The sequence below is a fragment of the Hippopotamus amphibius genome, chromosome 12, assembly GCF_030028045.1.
Source record: "Hippopotamus amphibius kiboko isolate mHipAmp2 chromosome 12, mHipAmp2.hap2, whole genome shotgun sequence".
Classification (NCBI taxonomy): Eukaryota; Metazoa; Chordata; class Mammalia; order Artiodactyla; family Hippopotamidae; genus Hippopotamus; species Hippopotamus amphibius.
In genome coordinates this window covers 88,396,215-88,423,568 of record NC_080197.1, presented here as the reverse complement: position 1 = coordinate 88,423,568, position 27,354 = coordinate 88,396,215, and the positions used below count along the sequence as shown (strand labels likewise).

General features: G+C 38.4%; 1 non-coding gene and 1 pseudogene across 1 annotated transcript; both read left to right on the top strand.

Annotated features, from left to right (window-relative positions):
- Positions 1–5,232: 5,232 nt before the first annotated feature.
- LOC130833561 (olfactory receptor 8S1-like) lies at positions 5,233–6,167 on the top strand (annotated as a pseudogene).
- Positions 6,168–24,964: 18,797 nt separating this feature from the next.
- On the top strand, positions 24,965–25,085 carry LOC130834240 (U6atac minor spliceosomal RNA). Its single transcript, XR_009048625.1, has one exon. It is a non-coding gene; the product is annotated as a U6atac minor spliceosomal RNA (small nuclear RNA).
- The last annotated feature ends 2,269 nt before the right edge of the window (positions 25,086–27,354 follow it).

Sequence of the window (27,354 nt, the reverse complement as noted above, 5' to 3'; positions counted from 1 at the left end):
ACTTTGAATACAGAATTCTATAAACTCAAGATCCAATAACTTTCACTTTGTATGTCTTAAATATACACAATTTTTATCTGTCAATTATACCTTAATAGATCTGGGATGGGGGTGGGGGGAATTAAGTAAGGTCCTAAAAATAATCAAGATGTACACCTTAAATCTATATATTTTTTGTCAATTATATTTCAATAAATCTGTTAAAAATAAATTTTGAAATGATCCATGTTAAACAGAATATCACTTTTTTAAAAAATTAAAACAGGATATTACCCTGAAAAAAATACTGTACATTCAAGGCCCAGTAATATTTCTAGGGTGGAGTTAACTCCTCTCACTTGATCATTTTAATGGACAAGTCTATGGTGAACATAAAAAAATTCAAATGTACAGTAGGATATAACCTGGAGCTCAGTGATGTGTCACAACTCAGCTTGCTGGACAATTCTAAAGCACATTTGCAAGCCACGTGTGACCATTAGAAAAATGTTGCTTTTCCAGCAGACTAAAATTTGTTTAAAAGTCCCATTCTTATGCTCTGCTTTTTTAGCCCCCACAACTCTAATAAGAGTACTCTTTCAGGCTTTAATTGCCTTAGTTCAGAAACTTCAAATACTGCCCTGGAGAGGATTCCCCATACCTCTTACTAAGTTTAATTTTCCAGTTAACTGGAAATTGTGTAGTTAGTGAGTCCAGAGCTTGGCTTCAGGTTCGATCTTCAGGGGATACAGGGCAGTGGCCCAGCTTCCCCTGGGTGCCCAATGCAGCCCATGGCTGCCTAATCAAGATGTCCTTCTGATTGGCTCCGTTAAAGAGTACGTTAAGTGATGCTCTTAGAACTGAGTATTCAGAATCACAGAAGAAGTGAAGAGAAGGCACATTGCTGCACCTGAGATCATGTGAGAAGGTTTAATGAAATATATGCATCTTCTTCAAATTTGAACTTCTTTAGAGAAATTGTCTTTCCTTGTAGCAGCCTACAGTGCGGAATGACACCACTCTAAATTAATGTTTTCAGGAGAATAATCCTGATTATATGATTTGTATACTGCTTATAGAGTGTGAACTATTCTAATGTGCAGCACTCATTTACAGCAAAGAGAAAAAGCTGATATGTCAAACATCAAACTCCTATGAGAGGAGGTCAGTTTTGAGAAGACATTACCTATGATGTGTCAACCATGATGGGAGAGATGGGAAACTCAGAAGAGCCCTCTCCAGAAAAACAGAAAGTATGGTAATTCCTCCCTGATTCTCTGAGGATATCTTTACTTTTTCCCTGGAATATCTGTGTGTAGGTTTTAAATCTGCTATCCATCCCCTCCCACATCTCCACCTCCTCACACTTCATTTGTTCTAGAGCCAAGGATCCTGTTCACTCATGCCTCTTCCCTGATGGAGATGAAAATATCTCAGCCCTTGGCATCATATCCCGCCCTGGGAAGGGCTTAGAAATCTCTATTCCCTCAAATGTTGCATTAGTCCATCAAACCTGCACAGATGAAGAGAATGATCTCTCTTCCCTCCCTACATAACACTGGGTACAGGAATATCTTATGGCCTGGCATAAATCTTCTCATACTTTATAATCACAAAACATTGCAGAAAGAAATCCAAATATTACAGATCGATTCTGTGCTAGTGATGCCACTTAGTCCCCTGCTTTTCCCAAATTCCAGTTTGATAAACTGCAGTGAATATTTCTGTTTCTTAAACCTTCAGATCTGGTCACCAGTGAGTAGGTGTGAATAGTGCAAGGAAGTACTATTCCCAAGGAGGGAAAAACTCTGAGAATAATTCAATTGGACACTTCTGGAATCCTCCATTCTTTTCTTATTTTTATTAATTTTTATTGGAGTATAGTTGCTTTACAATGTTGTGTTACTTTCTGCTGTACAGCAAAGTGAATCAGCTATACATATATACATACCCCCTCTTTTTTTGGATTTCCTTCCCATTTAGGTCACCACAGAGCACTGAGGAGAGTTCCCTGTGCTATATAGTAGGTTCTCATTAGTCATCTATCTTATACATAGTAGTGTATATATGTCAATCCCAATCTCCCAATTCACCCACGCACCTCTTTCCCCCTTGGTATCTATATGTTTTTTCCCTCTGTCTGTGTCTCTATTTCTGCTTTGCAAATAAGTTCACCTGTATCATTTTTCTAATGGAACTCTGCTTTCATATCTTTTATGCTTTGCTGAGATCAACCACTACTTTATTCACTTTAGTCTTGCCTGTTCTCACCCACATGTAAATCTCACATAAGTCTCTCACATGACAGGATGAAATAAAGCCAATGTCTTCTGTTCAAAGTAGTAGTTAAAGATTAGATTTATTTTCCTGATATGCAGACCTAGAATGTGTTGCAAGCCTTTGCTCTTGGTCATTCAAAAATCTATCCCAAAAATCTAGTTTAAGGTGTTATTTAGCAGGGAAGATGAAGGCTCCTTTCACTGTGATGCCCTCTAAATCACCTGATACAGTAGTTGATGTCTTCATGCACACTAAATGTGGATGTAGAATGAGAGAGAAAATGATTATACAGAAATACTACACTGAAGAAATGTAAGTGATTGCAGAAATACTCTCAGTTAATAGAGGAGACCTTGAGCTTGCCAAGGACACTGTGGTCAGGTCAACTTGTGAGGGAAAGTGGAGAACTGAAGCAATTTGGAGGATGGCTTAAAAATATCCAAATCATTTAGATAGATATGAAAATATCTAAGCCTCATAAAGGATGTCCAATTTATTATTTTACTTTGCTTGTGTAGATTCTGTTTAAAATGTTTGCTTTCAACAGTATTTACAAATTTATCCATGCAGGATCCTCAAACATAATTTCTCCAGCTGTTTTTGCCTCACAAGCATTAGAACTAAGCTAACGTCCCATAGGCACACAAGCGTAAACATTGCCCTTTTGCCCAGGCACAAAGGTAATCTACGCTTGGGTCTAAGATGGGCCTGAGCTTTGGCTGATGGGTTTATTAATGGGATCATAATTTAAGCATCTCTTGATGAGTTAGCATAGGGTCAGAGATTGTTGGCAGGACTAGAAATAGCTGCTCTGTGAAAAAATAATATGAATTTTTTTTAGTTCAAAAAGCTTCCTGGGGTTATATTAGGAACTGCCAAACAGAAGCAGAACACTGTTATCTTTTAAAATCCCAGGTCTCTAAGGAAACTGTATATAGAACAGTGCTTTACTACATAGCCCTATAAATTCAGGTTCAAAATGATTTGGATTCAGGTGAGCATCATCATTCACATAGACCACCACCATTCTGGTCTTCTTGGACACACCCTTAGACGTAGCACAAGTGGATTTAAGCAACAGTTAAGAGAAAACCACACAAATTTTTCTTTTCTGACTTCATAGGACAATAAAAGAATAAATCATCCACAACACAAATGAAAGAACCTTCTTGCAGTGATGGCAAAAGTACCTGTTGCTTCTATAAAAAAGAGAGATCATCAGCAGATTTGCAGTGACAAGATGATACACTCCACTCAGGTAAAGGCAGCCTTCATGGGTAGGCAGCACGGCAACTTCAATGGATAATATTAGCAATACCTCTGCTGGTCATTAGTACTATGGGGGATTGGTGGTATTAGGGGCATTAGAGTGAAAGGAGGTATTGGAGTATTCAAGAGGTTATATCTGAAGCATGCATGAGACTCCATATGAGGTTTTCTAATAATGTGAGAGGTATAACGTGAAACTAACACAGAATGTGTGGGGGTGAAGCCAGAAATAATAATCGGTGACTGTTATTAAGATGTGGTCCATGTTCTCAATGAGCTCACAGTCTGGAGGGGAAATCTGAGATACATGTTTAACATTAATGAGGGAAAAATCAGAGTTCAGACTATGACAGAAGGCAACTGAGAACAAGGAGATCAGTGATTTAAACAGAAGGTTGTGAGTTTACAGGAGGGAAAAGTCAGGACAGAGTATAAGAAAAAATGAAGGATTTAAGGTCAACTGGAAGGTTCATAAGAGTTTGGATCCATAGATTAAAGTGGGGAACATTTGAATGGAGAATAATAGGAGCACAGATACAGAAACAGACAAACCTTTCTGGCATCAAAAGTAGGCAATTTGGGGACTTACTTCCTTGGTGGCGCAGTGGTTAAGAACCCACCTGCCAATGGAAGGGACATGGGTTCGATCCCTGGTCCGGGAAGATCCCACATGCTGCAGAGCAACTAAGCCTGTGTGCCACAACTACTGAGCCTGCGCTCTAGAGCCCACAAGCCACAACTACTGGGACAGTGTGCCACAAATACTGAAGTCCACATGCCTAGAGTCCATGCCCCACCACAAGAGAAACCACCACAATGAGAAACCCACTCACTGCAACGAAGAGTAGCCACTACTCGGCACAACTAGAGAAAGCCCGTGCACAGCAGTGAAGACTCAATGCAGCCAAAAGTAAATAAGTTAAATAAATTTATTTTTTTAAAGTAGTCAACTTGGTTAAAAGGTAAGTTAAAGACGAATAAGGAAGAACTCAGAATATCAGAACAGGAAAAATGGTCTAAGTACCTGTGGATCAAGCCTAGACACCAGATTTAGAAAAAGCAATGGAACTTATTTCTTGGTTTTTCTATTTGTTGTCAACATGACATTACAAAATCTCCCTGAATATCAGATTTCTCAAGAGTAAAATAGATATGATTGGCTGCCATAAATAAATCACCAAATCACTGTGAGAAAAAACTGAGATCACTCTGTACACAAAAAATTTTTATTGAAATTTAATGAGCTGTTTAGGAAGTTAGAAGTTACTGGATGATTATAACCAAAAAATTAATGATTGGGAAACAAGGAAAGGAGAGAAGTTTTCAAACAACTGCTGCAATAAATACTATAATGTTTCTTAAAACCAAGTGATTATAAGGCTCTCCAAACAATGAGAAAATTCCAGGTGGAAGCTAGCTACCATGAATGTACAGGTGAGCCAGATATATTTATTTTTCCAGTTAAATCCCTATAGAAAAAGAATGAAGTTCTCTGTATGTATGTGAAGACTGTAATCCAAGACAAAATAGAATAAAACCTGTTACTGCGGTACAGTGAGAGGCAGCACTGAGTGTCTCAGCAGAGCACCCTGACAGCAAAGGGGGAAATATATGAAAAAAAGGTGATTCTTTGAAGGAAATAGGAACAATCATAGGAGATCTCACTTCTTGTTTTATTTTATGACAGGAAAATATCCTCTACAAATGGCCTTGAAGAACCACAGCACCATCACGCAGTTTATTCTCACTGGGCTGTCTGACAACCCTCACATGCAAGCTCTGCTCTCTGTGCTCTTCTTGGGAATTTACCTCCTGACTCTGATGGGAAATCTGACAATGTCGCTGGTGATCAGGACTGATTCTCACCTCCACACACCCATGTACTTCTTCTTGAGTAACCTATCACTCGTGGACCTCTGTTTCTCTTCTGTCACTGTGCCCAAGCTACTGAAGGACCTCCTGTCTGAGAAGAAAACCATCTCTGTAGAGGGCTGTCTGGCCCAGGTCTTCTTTGTGTCTCTTACTGCAGGAAATGAAGCCTGTTTCCTCTCAGTGATGGCTTACGACTGCTATGCTGCCATCTGCCACCCACTGCTCTATGGCCAAGTGATGAGCAACCAGCTCTGTAAGGGGCTGGTGTGGGGCTCCTGGGGCCTGGCCTCTCTCAATGCAGTCATCATTGTGCTTATGGCTATTAATCTGGATTTCTGTGATACTCAAACCATACACCACTACACCTGTGAGCTGCCCTCCCTCTTGCCTCTCTCTTGCTCTGATATCTCCATCAATATCAGTATCTTGTCATTCTCCACTATATTCTTTGGGCTTGGAAACTTCCTCCCAATCTTCTTCTCCTATGTCCGTATTATATTCAACATCCTGAGCATCAGCTCCACCACAGGCAGAAGCAAGGCCTTCTCCACCTGCTCCTCCCACCTCACTGCAGTAATCCTGTTCTTTGGCTCGGGTATGCTTCACTATCTCATGCCTCCCTCTGGTTCCTTCCTGGATTTGCTCTCTTCCTTACAATACAGTGTGATCACACCCATGCTGAATCCCCTCATTTACAGCCTAAAGAACAAGGAAGTAAAAACAGCTGGAAAAGGACATTGGGAAAATATTTGCAATATTTTAGGTAGAGAACTAAGTTACATTTACTCATTAAAATTGCAAAGATTGACAGATGCATCAGGAATACACCAAAAGATGCAATGATTCCCACAGAGAACCAGCTGAACACCAGCAGACAACCTCGGACACCAGAAAGGACTGCAAAGATCCCAACATAACTGGGTAGGAAAGAGGGGGAAAAAAAAAGGAGAAAGAGGAGGAGAAGAAAGGAAAGGGACGGGTCCCACACCCTAGGGTGGGGGGATCTAAAACAGAGGGGAGATTGCCAAACTCGGGCAAACATCCCTTATCTGACAGGGAAATCTCTTCTCCAATGGGGAATTTCCCTGGGTCAGAAGGGAGGCATTTGGGACTCTTAAAAGAGGGTGAAGCGGCTGAGCTTTGGCAGACAGGAAAGAGTGAGAAACACACAGAGGGTCCGCACCACGGCTCAGCGTGCCCGGACTGAGACATCGATTCACAGCTGAACAGGGGGTCTGGGAGCTGAAACGTGAGAACCAGAGAACTGGTTCAGGGTGAGAAACACTGTTGGCACTGGGGAGACAGACTGAGAGGACAGGAGGGAAGAAATCCACAGCAGAGAGAGCCTACCGCAGAAAGCTGCGTGGCCATAGTGGCGGCTGGATACTGCTGACTCACAAGCAGCGGGGAGGAGCCACAGGTGTAGCCTCTCTCTCGGTGCCTGGGACGGAAAGGAAGGACTCCTGTGGGCCTAGCTGGCACACTCAGGTATAACAAAGGCCCCCGGCAGGGATGCCCTAGAGCCAGGAGCCAAAAGCCCGCAGAGTGGCCCAGTTCTGGAGACATTCTGTTTACACCTGAGCCACCGGAGTCCCTCTGCAACAGGCACCACCACGGCCACCTGAGATGCCATGATCCAGGCAGGGCACCACTGCTCACTCACTCCCAGGGGAAGGAGCCACTATTGTACCCTCTCTCTCCTCACACATCAGCGCTTACAGATGAAAAATAAAGGAAGCTCTGCTGGTCACAGAATAATACAAAAAGCCCAAGGCGGGTAGAAGGACACTTACAGCTGAGACCCCAAGGAAACAGAAATATTATTATTAATTCTATTGATCTGGTCCATTCTGGGATCAGTTCTAGTTTTTTTGTTTTTTTGTTTTTTTATTAATTACGATCTTAATCCTAAGGGATATACATGTTTTATAACATATTTTTTATTCTATTTTTATTTTTAGCCTTTTTATATATTTCTATTTCTAGCTAAGTTTTTTGTGCTGACTGTATCTCTCCTACCTTCTTTTCATCTCTATCTTTTATACATTTCTATTTCTTTCTTTTTATTTTCATATTTCCTGTCACACTATGCTCTTCTGTTGCCCTATATTCTATTCTTTTTTAGTTTATTTTATCTTAATATACTTATGTGCAATATTATCAGTCTGCTCTGTTTCCTTGCTTTATTCTCCAGATGACACACTGCTTTGGTTTTTATTATTAGGTTTTGTCTTTATCTTAGTTCTAGGTATAATTGTCTGATTTCACTCTGAGAATCTTCATTCTGTCTGCTGGTACTAATGCTCTTTATTATATTTGATCCTAGCATTCAAAACCTCCCTGGATTTGTGTTTGTGTGTGTGTGGTGGGATTTTTGTTTGTTTGTTTGTTTTTGTTTTGCTCGGTTTTGGTTTTGAATTTTTGTTGGTTTTATCTTTGATTGTCTGATGGCATACTGGGGTTCTTCTGTCAGGTCTTTCTAGTGCCTCATGTTCTATTGGATTCAGTATTTGTGTGTCTTATACATGTATGTGTTTCCTTGACTTAGTATTTGTTTGATTCAGCACTCTGCCATTAGTCTGGGGCTTGGACAGTCTTCTTTAGACCACTTTATTGCCGAGACAAGCAACCTCTGAAGTTTGGACTACTATGAGAAAACACAGAAACACCATGCAGGCAAAGGAGCAGGGAAAAAAAACCCACAAGATCAAATAAATGAAGAGGAAATAGGAAAATTGCCTGAAAAAGAATTCAGAGTAATGATAGTAAAGATGATCCAAAATCTTGATAACAAAATACAGAAAATATAAGAAACAGTTAAGAAGGACTCAGAAGAACTAAAGAGCAAACAAACAGTAATGGACAACAAAATAACCGAAATTAAAAATATTCTAGATGGTATAAACAGCAGAATAACTGAGGCAGAAGAACAAGTAAGTGAATTGGAAGATAGAAGGGGGAAATAACTGTCATAGAGCAGGAAAGAGAAAAAAGAATAAAAAGAAGGGAAAATAGTCTCAGAGACCTTGGTGACAACATTAAGCACACCAACGTTCGAATCATAGGCATCCCAGAAGAAGAAGAGAAAAAGAAAGAGTCTGAGAAAATATTTGAAGAGGTTATAATGGAAAACTTCCCCAACATGGGAAAGGAAATAATTAATCAAGTCCAAGAAGCACAGAGTCCCATACAGAATAAACCCAAGGAGAAACACATCAAGGCACATATTAAGCAAACTAACGAAAATTAAACACAAAGAAAAAATATTAAAAGCAGCAAGAGAAAAGCAACAAATAACATATAAGGGAAAACCCATATGGATAACAGCTGATCTTTCTGCAGAAACTGCAGGCCAGAAGGGAATGGCAGGACATACTGAAAGTCCTGAGAGAGAAAAATCTACAGCCAAGATTACTCTACCCAGCAAGAATCTCATTCAGATTTGAGGGAGAAATCAAAAGCTTTCCAGACAAGCAAAAGTTAAGAGAATTCAGCACCACCAAACCAGCCTTACAACAAGTGCTAAAGGAACTTTTCTAAGCAGGAAACACAAGAAAAGGAAAAGACCTGCAAAAACAAACCCAAAACAATTAAGAAAATGATAATAGGAACATACATGTCAATAATTACCTTAAATGTAAATGGATTAAATGCTCCAACCTAAAGACACAGACTGGCTGAATGGATACAAAAACAAGACTCTTCTATATGCTGCCTACAAGAAACCCACTTCAGACCAAGGGATACATATAGACTGAAAGTAAAGGGAAGGAAAAAGATACTCCATGCAAATGGAAGTCAAAAGAAAGCTGGAGTAGCAATACTCATATCAGACAAATTAGACTTGAAAGTAAAGACTATTACAAGAGACAAGGAAGGACACTCCATAATGATCAAGGGATCCATCCAAGAAGAACATATCACAATGGTAAATATCTATGCACCCAACATAGGAGCACCTCAATACATAAGGCCAATGCTAACAGCCATAAAAGGGAAAATCAACAGTAACATAATAATAGTGGGAGGCCTGAACACCCCACTTACACCAATGGACAGATCATCCAAAGAGAAAATAAATAAGGACACACAAGCTTTAAATGACACATGAGACCACCTCGACTTAATTGATATTTACAGGACATTCCATCCAAAACTACAGAATACACTTTCTTCTCAAGTGCACATGGAACATTTTCCAGCATAGATCACATCTTGGGTCACAAATCAAGCCTCGGAAAATTCAAAAAAACTGAAATCATATCAGGCATTTTCTCTGACCACAACGCCATGAGACTAGATATCAATTACAGGGAAAAAAAAACTGTAAAAAATACAAACACATGGAGACTAAACATTACGCTATTAAACAACCAAGAAATCACTGAAGAAATCAAAGAGGAAATCAAACAATACCTAGAAACAAATGACAATGAAAACACAACAACCCAAAACTTATGGGCCGCAGCAAAAGCAGTTCTAAGAGGGAAGTTTATAGCAATACAGTCCTACCTCAAGAAACAAGAAAAATCTCGAATAAACAACCTAAGCTTACACCTAAAACAATTAGAGAAAGATGAACAAAGGAACCCCAAAGTGAGCAGAAGGAAAGAAATCATAAAGATCAGAGCAGAAATAAATGAAAAAGAAAGGAAGGAAACAATAGCAAAGATTAATGAAACTAAAACCTGGATCACTGAGAAGATAAACAAAATTGATAAACCATTAGCCAGACTCATCAGGAAAAAAGGGAGAAGATGCAAATCAACAGAATTAGAAATGAAAAAGGAGAAGTAACAACGGACACCTCAGAAATACATAAGATCATGAGAGACTACTACAAGCAACTATATGCCAATAAATTGGATAACCTGGAAGAAATGGATACATTCTTAGAAAAATACAATCTTCCAAGACTGAGCCAGGAAGAAATAGAAACTATGAACAGACCAATCACAAGTATGGAAATTGAGACTGTGATTAAAAATCTCCCAACAAACAAAAGCCCAGGGCGAGATGGCTGCACAGGAGAATTCTATCAGACATTTAGAGAAGAGTTAACACCTATCCTTCTCAAACTCTTCCAAAATATAGCAGAAGGAGGAACACTCCCAAATTCATTCTACGAGGCCACCATCACCCTGATGCCAAAACCAGGCAAAGATGTCACAAAAAAAGAAAATTACAGACCAATATCACTGATGAATATAGATGCAAAAATCTTCAACAAAATACTAGCAAACAGAATCCAACAGCACATTAAAAAGATCATACACCATGATCAAGTGCGGTTTATCTCTGGGATGCAAGGATTCTTCAGTATACTCAAATCAATCAATGTGATACATCATATCAACAAATTGAAGGATAAAAACCACATGATCATCTCAATAGATGCGGGAAAAGCTTTTGACAAAATTCAACATCCATTTATGATAAAAACTCTCCAGAAAACGGGCATAGCAGGAAATTACCTCAACATAATAAAAGTCATATATGACAAACCAACAGCCAACATTGTTCTAAATGGGGAAAACCTAGAAGCATTCCCTCTAAGAACAGGAACAAGACAAGGGTGTCCACTCTCAACATTATTATTCAACATAGTTTTGGAAGTGTTAGCCACAGCAACCAGAGAAGAAAATGAAATAAAAGGAATCCAAATTGGAAAAGAAGTAAAATTGTCACCCTTTGCAGATGACATGATATTATACATAGAAAACCCTAAAGACTCTACCAGAAAACTGCTAGCACTAATTGATGAATTTAGTAAAGTAGCAGTTTACAAAATTAATGCGTAGAAATCTCTTGTATTCCTATACACTAACAATGAAAAAGCAGAAAGAGAAATTAAGGAAACTCTCCCATTTACCACTGCAACAAAAAGAATAAAAAACCTAGGAATAAACCTGCCTAAGGAGGCAAAAGACCTATATGCAGAAAACTATAAGGCACTGATGAAAGAAATCAAAGCCAATACAAACAGATGGGGAGACATACCATGTTCCTGGATTGGAAGAATCAACATTGTGAAAATGACTGTACTACCCAAAGCAATTTACAGATTCAACACAATCCCTATCAAATTACCAACAGCATTTTTCACAGAACTAGAACAAGAACTCTTATGATTTGTATGGAAATGCAAAAGACCCCAAATAGCCAAAGCAATCTTGAGAAGGAAAGATGGAGTTGGTGGAATCAGGCTTCCTGACTTCAAACTATACTACAAGGCCACAGTGATCAAGACAGTATGGTACTGGCACAAAAACAGAAAGGAAGATCAATGAAACAGAGTAGAGAACTCAGAGGTAAACCCAAGTGCATATGGGCAGCTTATCTTTGACAAAGGAGGCAAGAATATACAATGGAAAAAAGACAGCCTCTTCAATAAGTGGTGCTGGGAAAATTGGACAGCTACATGTAAAAGAATGAAATTAGAACACTTCCTAACACCATACACAAAAAGAAATTCCAAATGGATTAAAGACCTACATGGAAGGCCAGACACCATAAAACTCCTAGAGGAAAACATAGGCAGAACACTCTATGACATCCATCAAAGAAAGATCCTTTTGGACCCACCTCCTAGAATCATGGAAATAAAATCAAGAATAAACAAATGGGACCTCATGAAACTTAAAAGCTTTTGCACAGTGAAAGATAAACAAGACTAGAAGGCAACCCTCAGAATGGGAAAAAATAGTCGCCTATGAAACAACGGACAAAGGATTAATCTCCAAAATATACAAACAGCTCATGCAGCTTAATACCAAAAAAGCAAATAACCCAATCCACAAATGGGCGGAAGACCTAAATAGACATTTCTCCAAAGAAGACATACAGATGGCCAACAAACACATGAAAGATGCTCAACATCACTAATCATCAGAGAAATGCAAATCAAAGCCACCATGAGGTATTACCTCACACCGATCAGAATGGCCATCATCACAAAATCTGGAAACAACCAATGTTGGAGAGGGTGTGGAGAAAAGGGAACTCTCCTGCACTGTTGGTGGGAATGTAAGTTGGTACAGCCACTATGGAAAAAAATAGAACTACCATATGATCCAGTAATCCCACTACTGGGCATATACCCAGAGAAAACCATAATCCAAAAAGAAACATGTACCGTAATGTTTATTGCAGCACTATTTACAATAGCCAGGACATGGAAGCAACCTAAATGCCCATCAACAGATGAATGGATAAAGAAAATGTGGCATATATATACAATGGAATATTACTCAGCTATAAAAAGGAATGAAATGGAGCTATATGTAATGAGATGGATAGACCCTGAGTCTGTCATATAGAGTGAAGTAAGCCAGCAAGAGAAAAACAAATATTGTACGCTAACTCATATATACGGAATCAAAAAAAAAAAATGGTACTGATGAACCCAGTGACAAGACAAGAATAAGGATGCAGATGCAGAGAATGGACTGGAGGACACAGGGTTGGGGGAGGCGGGGGGCGAAGGGGAAGCTGGGACAAAGTGAGAGAGCAGCATAGATATATATATACTAACAACTGTAAAATAGATAGCCAGTGGGAAGTTGCTGTATAACAAAGGGAGATCAACTTGATGATGGGTGATGCCTTAGAGGGCCAGGACGGGGAGGGTGGTGGGGAGTCACAGGAGGGAGGGGATATGGGGATATGTGTATAAATACAGCTGATTCACTTTGGTGTACCTCATAAGCTGGTACAAGAGTGTAAAGCAATTATATTCCATAAAGAGCTTAAAAAGAATTGCAAAGATTGAATTTCCTCTTATGTTCCCTCTTCTTCCCTCTACTGACTCACGTAAGATGCACAAAAGATCCCAGAGCTTGCCAGAACACCACGTTTTATTATTGCAAAGTAAAGCCATAAGTTTTAGTTTGGAAAGTCTATGCTCTGTTGATTGAAAAAGAATGTGAAAATATTCTTCCACAAGCACATTAATAAAACAACAAATTAATGAGGGTGAAAAGTTAACATACATGATGATTTGATTTCTCAAAAGCATAGAATAAAATTCACACACACAAAAAAATCCTCTATCTGAAATGTTTAATAATAAAAGGTTCGAGAGACTCTTTCTATATTTCATAAAAAATATTTAACTTTAATCAATAGCTCACCACATGCTTTGTTATAAAATCAGATTGGAGGAATTACAGTTAAAGAAATTAGCCAGAAAAGAATTATTACCATATTATTTAACAGGACCATGTAATTTCTCCCCAATGCAGTTAAATAAGGAAAAATATAAGCTTTAAATTTTGCTTGGGGAAAGAAAAACCTACAAATATTGGTGATGATATAATTATCTACCTGGAAAGTCTAAGAGCTCCATTAGAAATGAAAAAATATTAGTACTCCAAGTGATTTAAATGATGTGAAAATCTTAATATATTGACATAATAAGTAGTTTCTATCTACAAAAAAAAAAAAAACCGCCAAGCAAACAAAAAATACGTATTACTTAGAAAAGTATCCATTTGCTATTGCAACATCAACATAAAATCCCAGAATTAAACTTAACCATACATATGTAAAGCCTACATGAACAAAACTGCAAAACTGAAAACTCCCATCAAAGATACTTAAGTCAATATAAGATATATTTATTAAGCATGCTTTCATCTTCAAATAAGAAATATGTGATAAACACTAACATAAACCACAAGAGGATGTATCATTGAATGATCAATATGTCTGGAGACAGGTGGTTCCAGAGCTGGTTGAATAAGTCAATAGAATCATCAATGATTCAGGTTCTTTCCGTCCATTTGCTATGCCATCTTCATGTATTAGGTTTCACTCTCAGCCTTGTCCATTCTGCTTCAGCTCTAGGCATCTTAGTCTTATATAACACAAAACAAAGCTACAAGAAGGGGAACTATTAGTTTAGCCTGTTCTTGAGCTTTATATAAATGAAACCATTCTAAATACTAAACTTTTTAAATACTCAAAGTCTTCAAGTCTTGATGATAAAATGGCACAAATGAACTCACAAACATTGGTAGTGGGATTGTAAACTGGTTCAACCAATTTAGGGAAATGTGTGCTGGTATCTAATAAGTCAAAACCATATATCTATTCTAAGACCTATTACTTAATTCCTACATACATATGAAAAGAAATGAGTGTAATTATCCAGCAAAGACATTACTAGAATGTTCACGACAGTTTTATTCACGTTAACCAAAAAAATGTAATAAACCCAAATGTCAATAACCTGGAGAATAAGTAAATAAATTCATACATGTAGTATATTTATACAATGGAATATTACATAGCAATTTAAAAGAAACAAATAAATGAATCTCATGGATACTGTGTAAGGGAAGCCAGACACAAAGAGTACATATTTTATAATTTCATTTATACAATTTTAAAGGCTGCAAAATTAATAAATTTACTAGTGGAATCAGGATAATGGCTACCCTATGGGGAATGGATTGACTGGGAAGCAGCATGAGGGAACTTCCTAAACTGATGGAAGGTTCTATATCTTGATCTTCGTGGTTACACAGGCACACGCATATATCAAAATTCATCAAGCTTGTATCTTTAAGATGAGTACACTTAATCACTTCTTTTGATATTGTCTCAAGAACACAACATGATCTCTACCTCATAACAAATTTTTAAGTGCTCAAAAAAAATTTTTTAAGTGCTCGATACAGTATTGTTAACTACACATAACTTGTGTGTTTTAAACCTCAATAAATAAGAAAACTAGACTATACCAAAAACATATATTCCCAGGCATGTTCTCTGCTTCTTGTGGAAACATAGCATCATTGTTTCTCAGACACTGGTGGGCAGATGTATTTTCAAAGAAAGCAAATATTACGTTTTACAACCTCTTAACAAAATCAGTGAAGAACTAAGAAACTAATTTGGACTGGCAGATCACAACCAAGCCAAGCGCACATCTACATCACAACTACAAGTCTCATATTCTGAGGGGACAGCCCCATGTATTGAACACTTTCTTCCCTCTTTCCTGACTGCTGCTCTCACTGCTTGTAAGGTCTTGCCTCTACATTTTACAGAGCCTGAACTGAGCCTATACTGCTTTATCAATGGACACCTCATCCTTGTGTACCTGGCTAGGAGACCCAGAGGATACTTCTTATGGATATTTTACAGAATACTAAAGTGTAAACACCTTCTTCCCTGCGATCTGAAAGAAGCCCAGAATGGAATACATGTAAGACCTAAAGAGCCACTGCTGGAGTCAATGAGAAGGTTTTCTTTCCTCACAAACCAGGAAAGGTGCCAGTAAATTAACATGCTCATAATAATGTTGGCACCTCTTCCATTAACACTTAGAAAACAAATTCTTAAATTTTGGTCATAAAATAGAGAATAGCCTCTTAATAATCATCTTGGGTTACCCTTTAATTTATATTTAAAGACCTTTAAAACAGATTAAAACTTTATTTCCTGGTCCACTAATGCAAAAATTAAAGGCCAGGTGAAGCCCCAAACCAGCATACTCATGAGACTTTATGCTCTTAGAATGTTTCCCCTTTCTGGGCTCCCTAAAATCTTGTCTGACAGTAAAGAATCTGAAAATTCTATTTAAAAGGGAATTTGGGGTGGCAAACTGCTAGGTGAGCTTGCAAACTAGTGATATTTCATGACAGATTGTGAATGAAATTTTTGTTCTAAGAATGAAGTCGCTGAAGAGATGGGGAGTCTAAAGAATTTTGAGCCACTTTTTGACACCCTCAGTGCTCCTAGATATCTGTACCTAAATCTCATCTCCACGAGAGCAATCTGACAAAAGATTTGAGTGCCTTTTTTTTTTCTTTAGATCTTTATTGGAGTATAATTGCTTTACAATGTTGTGCCAGTTTCCACTGTACCACAAAGTGAATCAGCTGTATTTATACATATATCCCCATATCCCCTCCCTCTTGAGCCTCCCTCCCACCTTCCCTACCCCACCCCTTTAGGTCATCACCAAGCATCGAGTTGATCTCCCTGTGCTATCCAGCAGCTTCCCACTAGCCATCTATTTTACATTTGGTAGTGTATATATGTCAGTGCTACTCTCTCACTTCATCCCAGCTTCCCCTTTCCCACCATGTCAAGTCCATTCTCTATGTCTGTGTCTTTATTCTTGTCCTGCCACTGGGTTCATCAGTACCATTTTTTAGATTCCATATATATGTGTTAGCATATGGTATTTGTTTTTCACTTTCTGACTTACTTCACTCTATATGACAGACTCTAGGTCCATCCACTTGAGTGCCCTTTTGAGAAGAATTGCTTGGAGTAAGGATGAGTGTGGGAAGGGAGAGGAAATGAGCCAGGAGATCACTGTCCCAGCCCTGGTCCAGTGGTAATCATCCTTAATGTGATACCAGCGGTTTAGGGAGAGAATTCAGTGGACTTTTCAGAAAGATTAGGCTTTTCTACCTTAATTCTGATTTACTGTATTAGACTTATTCCAACCTTAAGTGATTGGAATAATCAATATTTAAAATTATTTAATTTACATATATTTTCCCTACACGCAGAAAGTATCCATCAACCCCCAAAGTGAAGAGGAAAAGGTTGAAAAGATAACATGGCTAACAATAGTGAGATTTCTCTTGCTCCAACCCCTTCCAGTCCTTGGCCCAGCCATCAGTCTCAGTCAGATTTGTGCCTCTAGAGTAGGGGTCCCCAACTCCTCGGGCCAAGGACCAGTACCAGTCCACAGCCTGTTGGGAACCGGACCGCACAGCAGGAGGTGAGCAGGAGGTGAGTAGGAGGTGAGTGAAGCTTCATCTGCTGCTCCCCATCACTTGCATTACCACCTGAACCATCCCCCCCACCCCTGGTCAGTGGAAAAATTGTCTTCCAAGAAACTGGTCCCTGGCACCAAAAAGGTTGGGGACTACTGCTCTAGAGGACATGAACAGAAAAAAATGAAGAGGTGGAATTAAGCAGGAAAATACACATAGAAGAGTTAGCATGTCTAAAACCATTTTCCCACCACTCTAAGGTTAGCTATTCTGAATTTCATTTGGTTTGGTTTGGTCTGGTATGGTATAGTTTAGTTTGATTTGTATTACCAAATTGTCGACCAAAATGAACTCTAGTTTCCAGCCTTCCCAGCATAAATTAATCCATTCAAACAATTTTGGACCTAAAAAATGGTCTGAAGGTATAAATATTTCCCTAAACAACTTCAGAATTCTTGTCTATAAAAAATGGCAAAGTTGTAAAGAAAAAGAAAGTGTTGCATAAAGACAGAAGAGAAACAGGATTTCTCAATCAATTTTGTGAAGTTAGAAAAAGCAAATGATATCTATATCACTTTTAAATATATGAAAGAAGTGAAAGTCATTGTGTGAATGGTTAGTCAGGAAAATGTGCAGCTATGTGGTAAGCTTGGATGCTATTGTGAGATTATAATAACTGGTCTATCACCATCGTGGAGCTAGTGAGAAGATCAAGTGGCAATGGACAACTGGAAAGCATTTGAGAGAGGATGTTATGAAATGTATTGATAGAAGTGTGATATTTCCTTCCACCTTATGCTTTAATTCACTTGTTCCTCCAAATCTGTTCCTCCTGCCCAGTCATAGAGAAACTGGATAGCAAAGACACAAAAATCTTTGGAATCTAAGTTGAAAAGGCTTGAAAATATTTTAAAGAGAATACAACTAGGCATTCCCTCAGTAAACTGGGAAGGAGAGATGGGGGAAAATTCAGGGGAGTTAGCAGTTAGCATATGGGTCTCTGTCATTCTGCCTCCTACCTTTGGACAATGTTTGAGGCACGTATGGGTACTAAAAGATTCCTCCTTTAAGTTTGGAGATGTAAGAGTGAAGAATAAATGAGTCTTGCGTGTGTGGCTCAGAAAAATGTAAATCCCTGTGAGAACTGCCCACAAAAAATGATGTAACAAGCAAGACCAGAAAAGGCAGTATGAATTATTAGATGTAAGTAGGTAGGAGACATTCTCCTGACTTTCCCTGGGCTTGGAATGCATGGGAAGGGAGAGGGAGAATAGCTCCCTATTAGAGGTTAAAGGCTGCAAGCTTAACACAAGAGAGCAAGTGCCTGCAAAGTGTCCTATGAGGGGAATAAGATATAATTAGATTAGAAGAATCAGAATATCCAGTCTTGCCAGAGAATGGATGGGGATGATTCACATCATGATAAATTGCCCAGAGAAAGAGAGGGATGCCTGAGAACAAGAGGGCTGGTTTACCTGTGGAGTAGGAGACCAGCATATGACAAAAGCAGATACTGTTGATAAGTAGATGCCCCTCCTCACCAATATCACTGTTGGTGCCAGACCAAGAGCATAACATTGACCCTTAGTAAGAGACAAAAAGGTAAAAATCGTGAATTATAATAAAATTTAAATTTTAAATAAGAAATTACTGAATGTCATTGTATTCATAATCAAGTGACTGGACTAAGTTTATGTATCACACCTAAATGGGTAGCTTGAAAGAGAAATTATTGTCAGATATAAAAAATAAAGTTATATAGTTACACTTCTAAGTCTGCAGATTAAAAAATTAATATACACAGCCCATCAAGCAAAGGTACAATGGTACTGATATTATGCAAAGCATCTTGTATTTATAGCCAAGAGACAAAGATGATGAACTTTGTGGTGCACATACCAATTATAATAAAAAAATTATTTCAGTCACTGAAATAATCAAGGCCAAGACTTATTCTGCTGATGAACCTCAAGAAGCACTTAAAAATAACATGATTCCCTGATTTAGAGTAGGAGAAAGCTGAGTATGTTGTCTTTGTCTTTAGGAATTAGGCAGCAGTCTTTCTCTTTAACCAAAACTCATGGCCCTTCATGTCCTTTGCTCTGATAGTTCTACTTAAGTGATTTTGAGCATGACGCTGAACCTTCTGTGCCTTGCTTTCCTAATCTATAAAATAGGTTGATGATATTACCTACTCATAGGGTGGTTATATTGATTAAATTATACTCCTATACGTTAAAATCTTAAAATAGTACTTGACGCATATTAATTGTTAATAATTATTGGCTATTTTTCAGACCTCCTAAAGAGTATTTGACCTTCCCCTTTACCCATTTTTGCCAACTATGTTTAAATAGGTTTACTGTTCATCAAATATTGACATTCCCCTCCCTCTACTTCTATGATTGGTATGTTTCCCAACTCCCACTGGATGGGACTTGGCCATATGGATGGCTTTGACCAATGAAATGTGAGTGGAAGTGACAGTGTGCCAGTTTTAGTAGAAAATTTAAGGCATTGTGCCTTTCCATTTGCTTCCTTAAATGCTTACCCTCTGCCACAAAAAAAGCCTACTCCATGTAGCTACTGATGCTCATCCTGGGTACCAGAATGAGAGATATATAGAAGAGAACTGATTCTGATCCCAAATGATCTCAGCCAAACCAGAGCCAAGCCGAGATAGACACCATATTAATGAGCAAGAAATAAATGCTTGTTTTAATTCATTAACAGTTTGGAGTTATAAGCTTCCACAGTGAAATCTGCTAAACCTACTATATTCTCATCACCTGACCCCAAGTCCTAAAGCTGTTCTAGCTTCAAAATATCTTAAGTGCAAAATGCTATAGTCTTTTGCAACATTTATTATTCCAAAGCTCTTAGCTGTATTTCACTGTGGCTATTAGAACTGCTCGTGTCCCTCCCTTAATGTTGGCATCCTCTAAGACTCTGTTCATTGTTCATGATTTACCTCATTCTACTCACTCTCAGTAGGAGCTCATACCAATTCTTGTGGTTTAATTTCCAGCTTAATGTCAAATCTGCATCCCAGACCAGAGCACTACCTAGAGTTTATCTCTTTATCCATCTGAATACTGGATATCGCACTCTTTACAACCCACTGATGCCCCTGTATCAACAAGCTTAAAATATATTATTTCCCCCTTAAGTTAATTTCTTGTATTATTTGGTATCTCAGTCACTGGTGATACCATCTATCTAGCACCCAAGTTGGGAACCTAGTAATCACCCTCCTCTTCCTTCTCCCCTGCTTCCCACACTAACAACCACCAAGTCCTTCCAAACGTACCTAATAAATAGTTCTTGAAACTCTCCACATCCTCATTATCCCTACTCTAATCAAGAAAAAATCCTCTTAATCTCTTTACCCTACTTATTTTCCTCCTGCATTATGTCTCCACACACAGTCGAGTGATCAATTTATATACAGATCAGAGCATGTCACTTTCCCTTCCTAAAGAATAAAGTTCAGTTCTTCTGGGGATGATATATGGTTCAGCATTTCATATACCATCACAGGCTGTCCTACAATACAGCCTCTAACAAAACCAGGCTGTCCCGAACCCCTTGTAACAGAACTGTTTACCTTTATACCAAAAAGCTGGCAAAGCACCAAACTCTGCATGTGGTGTGTGCCCAGGCCAACTTCGAGGAGGTCATGCTGTGAGACCTAAAGTTCTTATGAGGTTGTCTAAAACGAAAAGATGTTAGCAGAGCCTATGGTGGTTCCATGTGTGCTAAATGTGTCCGTGACAGGATCAAGCATGCTTCCCTTATTGAGGAGCAGAAAAACATTGTGAAAGTGTTGAAAGCACAAGCACAGAGTCAAAAAGCTAACTTTAAAAAAAATGAAGCTTTCCTGAGTAATAAAAAAAAATCAAAAAGGAGAAAAAAAGAATGAAGTTCAAATCTCAGCTCATATAAACCCAGTCACTGTGATCTGCCCTGCTTATCTTGATACTCCTTACATCATAATTCATAATCCAGAGAAAATAAACTTCTCCCAAGCGGCATGCAGTATGACTAGTGTATCATTTACGTTACATTAAAAGGTTGTTTACATTAACGTATTCTTAGGTGTTCAGTGGAAATGAGTTTCAAAAAGTACAAAACTCAAGTGAGCCAATGGTTAGAAAGAACATAACCCATAGGTTATTCAGTAGCCTACGATGGGACCTTGTTCAAATTAAGCAAATATGTAATAGCCTGAATCAAACATATTCACCTTCTCTCGAGTTTAAACTGGAAGTCCTAAGATATTATCTCACTGACTGGAAAATGCTCATGCAGTGAGTCACTGTCATGGGGAAATGACTAAATGAAGATGATCTGGTCCAGCTCTGTTATAGGTTCTGTTCTTCCTGTGCCCTGACTTTGTAATAACTTTTGCTCTTCGTGAAATTCAGATTTGGCTTTTCCTGGGATCCTTTTCACAAGCATTGTTACAACGAACTTGCCATTACTTCAGTGAGGGTTATTCCTTGAGACCAAACTGACTGACGATAACATGCTCACATAACTTGCTTTTGGATTTGAGAATAAAGACTTTAAGGTAAACTTCAATCTCGTTTCATACTTGCCGTTTGCTTTTTACACCCCAGTGTCAAGCAAAACACAAAATAAGAAGTGCTGTAATTTTTGTTTCTCTAGTTACAAGGGAATGTTCTCTAGATGAACTCACCTTCAGATTTGCTGCTTACAATTATTTGTATGACTTTAAGAGAGTCTGTTTGCATGACAATTGTTTATTTGCATAAACTTACCTGTCTAATTGCAAATTTATTTGGATTAAGAGAAATTGAATTTAAAATTCTGGGAATGCTAAAAGGGAAAAAAAGTAGAAAAACTATATTAAGAATTGGTTAAGTCACCAGAGGGATTGAAACCAACCATCATATGTGAAATCTAATTTGGTAGAAGAGATTTTAGGCAAGTGCACAGTTATACAAAGAGGCTTCTAGTGATTAGTCTTGAGGAGAATTAGTTTGGACCAATTTAACCCTGGGCTGTCTAAAGCTACCAGCTGGCTTCTCATGTTCTGAAATATTCTCTTCTACCATAAATGTGTAAAATCTGTATCAGTAGCAGTAGTGGCAGGTGGAAGCCAGACTTCAGCATGTTGAGTAAAGAGGGAAATGTAAAATAAAGCAGTTAATTCAGACTACACTGTCAAGGAGTTTAGGTTTAGAGAATGAAAGAGGAAAGTACCAGGAAGTGGCGTCAGGTTAAAGATTTTTTTTTTAATAAGAAAAGACTCGATTGTATGCATGGGTAATAAGAGAAGAAAATGTGGAAGAAAAAATTGAACATTGAGAATTGAGAGGTTCAAATAGAAAAACTGCTAGGAAAATGCTTTATATTAGGCCAGTTAGGTTCAATGTCACTCCTAGACTAGCCACTATGCCTTGGTGCTATGACTGCCTGAACCCAGGTCTTGAGCCAGTGGATGGAGATTGGGGTACTGTGATCTGATGCATTTTGGCCCAGACATTGGTAACTCTTCCCTAAAACATGCCCCTTTTTGTCTTCACTGTTTGTTTTTGCCACTGTCTTCCCCTTCTCTCTCATTCATTGTGTACTTTGGTCATGGGCTCACAGTCTTCCTCTCGATCTCAGTTCCTGACATAAGCAACAGTAACATTCATATGAATAAATCATCCAATAACCTGATCTCAAACTTCTATGATGTGTAACTCCATTCACAGTCCTTCACTTGATTTCAGCACTATGCTTATGTGGTGACCTCAAAAGATGATCATTCATCTTATCTGAGTGATCTAAACTCTGTAATCTTCAATCTCTTACTGTAATCTATCCTCCAGCTTCTCATGTTTTCACTTGCATTATGGATCTCTAAATATTTCAGTTCTTCAGTCCATCCCTTTCATCACTCTATCACCCATCTGAGCTTTATTTAATTTCTTTCTATCCTGGACCAATGGTAAAACATTTTAGCAACTCTTACGGCTGTGCCTTCAATATCTTTGCCAACTTGTTCTTTCACTGCATTCACAAGTCCCACCTACTGTCTCCATTTCTATATCCAGAACATTAGCCTGTATGGAATTTGGTTTCTACTTCAAACATAGCCTGACCCTATGAATTATTATTCTTCTTTCTCCATAAACTTAACCAGGAGTCCGGCTGTAATAGAGAACAACTCTGACTCCATGTTTGATCTGTTTCTTTCCCCTTTAACCTTTGTGCTCGGCTGTCTGTGCTTAGTCATGCTGGCTCTGCATCTTTTGTAAAAGAATGTTGCCTATAGCCTGAAATATACAGGGTAGCCCATTCTCAAGGCTCTGACCTTTAAGAATATAATAGTTTTCCATTCATAAAGTTGCAGAACAGAGAATAACAGAGAATAACATTTGTCTCATTGGAGGTTTACAGGAACATGGTGACCTAACCTACATGGACAGCTGGAACAAGAAGTTTGCAACAACCAACCACACCCCTCCCTCACCTTGCCTTCAGAAATGCTTTGCTGAAAGCCTTTGGAGAGTTCAGGGGGGTTGGGGGCATGAGCCACCCATCTCCTTACCTGGCTCTGCAATAAACTTTGCTCTGCTCCAAACTCCAATGTTTCAGTATTGTTTGGCCTCACTGCATTTGGCACATGAACTTGCTTTCAGTTACAGTTTCATTTCTGTAAGTATACATGTGCTCATTTCACTCACATTTAAAAATAAAATAAATAGTAATCCCCTCTCATCTCTGTTGCCCTCAGCCCTATCTCTCTCCTATCTTTAAAGTGATTCTCATACATGGTAAAGGTGATTCGCCACCCAGGTACTGTAAAGACACAAAGATGAATAAAGACACAGTTCTGCCTTTAGGTGAGAATGGCAGATATATAAACAGGTAACTATATCACAGTAGTATAATTTCAATTTCAGATTCAGTGCACAGAATACTCCTAGAGCTCAGATGATAAATATTAAAATAATTTGGGTAGGGAACATCAAGAAAAAAAAAAAACTTATCTAAAGCAATGGATTTACTCTCAAAGGATAATTCTTCAACTATTGCCTGCAAATTCTTCCATCCTAATCGGTGTTGATACAGTTTGATGATGTCTTTCTATTGAAACTTTGTTTTTGAATCTCCTGGCTGTCTCCCCTGGATCTAAAGACAACTCCACCTCAGTCTATTTGCAGTTTCCACTTTTTCAACTACCTTTTAAAGTGATTCTCTTCCCCATGTATGGGAATCTTCTTTTAATACCTTTCATTCTTTCCTGGCATTACAGTTGACCCTTGAACAATATGGGTTTGAACTACACAGGTTCACTTACATGCAGATTTTTTTCACTAGATACTACTACAGTAGTACATGATCCCCAGTTGGTTGAATGCTGTGGAACCAAGGATACAAAGGGCCAAATATAAATTATAGGCCAGTTTCCGACTGTGGGGAGGGTTTGAGACCCTAACCCCAACCCCCACTTTGTTTAAGGGTCAACTATATATTATTCACCACCATGATTTGCACTACCAGAGTACATTTATTCATATCTTCAAGCAATAAATATTTATTAAAATACCTATTATGGCATCCCCATACATTCTGCACACTCATAATGTGAAACTCTCAGAGTCCTTCTGTTTGCTGCACTTGGCTGGGGGCATAAATTAAATTGTGAATATCAGAAAAACTTATTGCATGAATATCATGCTCTGCAACGGTCTCATCTTCCATAAGCCACTTTCATTTCCTCATTTAATTAAAAAAAAAATGTTAAACCAGACTGCACTTTTACCAACATGTTTTAGCCCTGAATACATTATTCAAAAAAATCTGTGTTGTTAGGAAAGAAGATGTTAGCACTTCTCTTGCCAAGAATGGAAGAGCCCTTGGGTTGTTCAACAAATATATGATTAGGGATTGCCACCTACTTCATGGCATCATCCATAGTATTATTACTATTTATTATTTCTTCTAATGGACAGTTAGCCATATATCTTTTTATTGTTTCAATTATTTCTCTAGGGATATCATATATATATTCTAAACTTATCAGCCTATTTAGTTTTAATATCCTGTGACTTCATTATTCATACCTGATCACGTACACTTCCTACTTCCTGTTTCACTTCACACCATTCAATGAACATTTCCAATTTGCAAAGACGATGAACGTACAGCATTATGTTTTTAAAACTTATATAAAGACAAAAACAGAAGTGATTAAAGTAGAACTGCTCTGGATTAACTGGAGGATTGAGAAATAACCTCATTCACCTAACCCTCCCCTTCTCCTACTCCCAATAAGGCTACGTAAAACTGCTATTGCTCAATCACCTGTTTCCTTGGCAACTACATAGAAAGATTTCTTCTATCTCTCACAAAATAGCATCAAGTTCAAAAATGCCAGAAAGGTTAAAGGTTCTCATCTTATGTATACTTCATATACACAGATGCAATACAGTCCATGAGCAACATTTTCTAAACAACACATAAATCAAGCCAAATTGACCTCCATTACAAAGAGAAACGTTCACCTCCTAGAACTGAGGCATCTAGTTGCTATCGTGCAGTCAAATATTAAAGAATGAGTTAGAATTGGACTTAACGTCTCTCAAGAAAATGAAATTGCTAAATAATGCCAATTTCCACCTAGAAGGGCTTAAATGGATGACAAGAAACATGTATTACTTATCATGAATCCCCATCATCTGTCAGTACCAAGCACACAGCAAGAAAACAAGAAGTACTCAATGAATAAATTTCTGCTGACCATACATAGCTTTAATTAAATTGAGACGTGTCCTCTGTGTTTTTCAGTTGTATACAAATCCATTAAAATGTTGATAATGTGATCTAACATATCCCAGATAAGAAATCTAAAACATTGACTTCAGACATTCTAATCACACATGGCAGAAATTATTAATACTAATTCATTATATTCTTGGACTATTAACTCTAACACACTATTTAAAAATTCATTATATGCTTGGAATATAAAAACGCTACAAAATCAAGGCCCAATATTTTTCCCAGGGTGGGGTTATCTCCTCTCAGGTAATCAATGTAAAGGACAATCTCGAGGTATAAAGAAAAACTCTTATCTACACTAGAAAATGACCTGGAGCTCAGTGATATATCACAACTCAGAGCCCCCGAGAATTCCAAAAGGGCATTCGCAGCCCCATGTGGTCATGAGGAAAATGTCCCTTTTCCAGCAGATTAATTACTTCTTTAATGCCTTTCTTGTTCTCCCCTTTTCAGTCCCAACTAACCTAATAATAGCTTCTTCTAGGCTTTTGATAATTGCCTTAAGTGAGAAATTTCAACTATGGCCCTGAAGAGATCCCATGTGCCTCCTAATAAGCCTGACTTTCTAGTTAACTGGAAACTGTGAGGTGAGTTCAGAGCTCAGCATCAGACTGAGACTTCAGGGAAAACAGGGCAATGGCCCAGCTTCCCCTGGGTGCCTGACCCAGCCCATGGCTGCGTGAGCACAGTCGGCCTTCAGATTGGTTCCATTAAAGAGTGCTTTCTTGAAGTGATGCTCTTAGAAGAGTATTCAGAATCACAAAAGGAAATAAATGAAAAGAAAGCATATTACTGCACTTGATTTCATGTGAGAAGATTTTCAAGAAGCATATGCCAGTTGTGCAGAATTGGAGCTTCAATAGGGAGATTGTTTTTGTCTTTCCAAATTGTGGCCTGCATTGCAGCATGACACCACTCTAAGTTAAGATATACAGAGGAATAATCCTGAATCTGTAACATTTCCAGTGCTTCTACAACTTAAATGACTCTAATGTCCATCATTCATTGGCAGCAAAGAGAAAGGGCTATATGGTACGTGAAGAGTCAAACTCCTGTAACAGGGATTCTCTTATGGGGAGACTTTACCACTGATGTGTCAGCCTGTGAAAGGAAAGACAGAAAACTCAGGAGCTGCTCCCTCCAGAAATATCAAAAACATGGTAATATCGTCCTTGATGTTCCAATGGTCCCCATTATTTTTCTTCCTGGAAAGTTTTGTGTGTGTTTTAATCTGCTGATTATCCTCTCCTGCACGCCTAACCACTGCCACTTTATGGTGCATTCCATTCATTCAAGAGTCTGAGGCTCCCACTATACCCTTCCCTCCCCTCTGAGCTAGAGATGATAACTCCCCACTCCTTGGAATGCCAACTTCTTTTCTTGAGGGGACCCAGATACCACTACTCTCCCA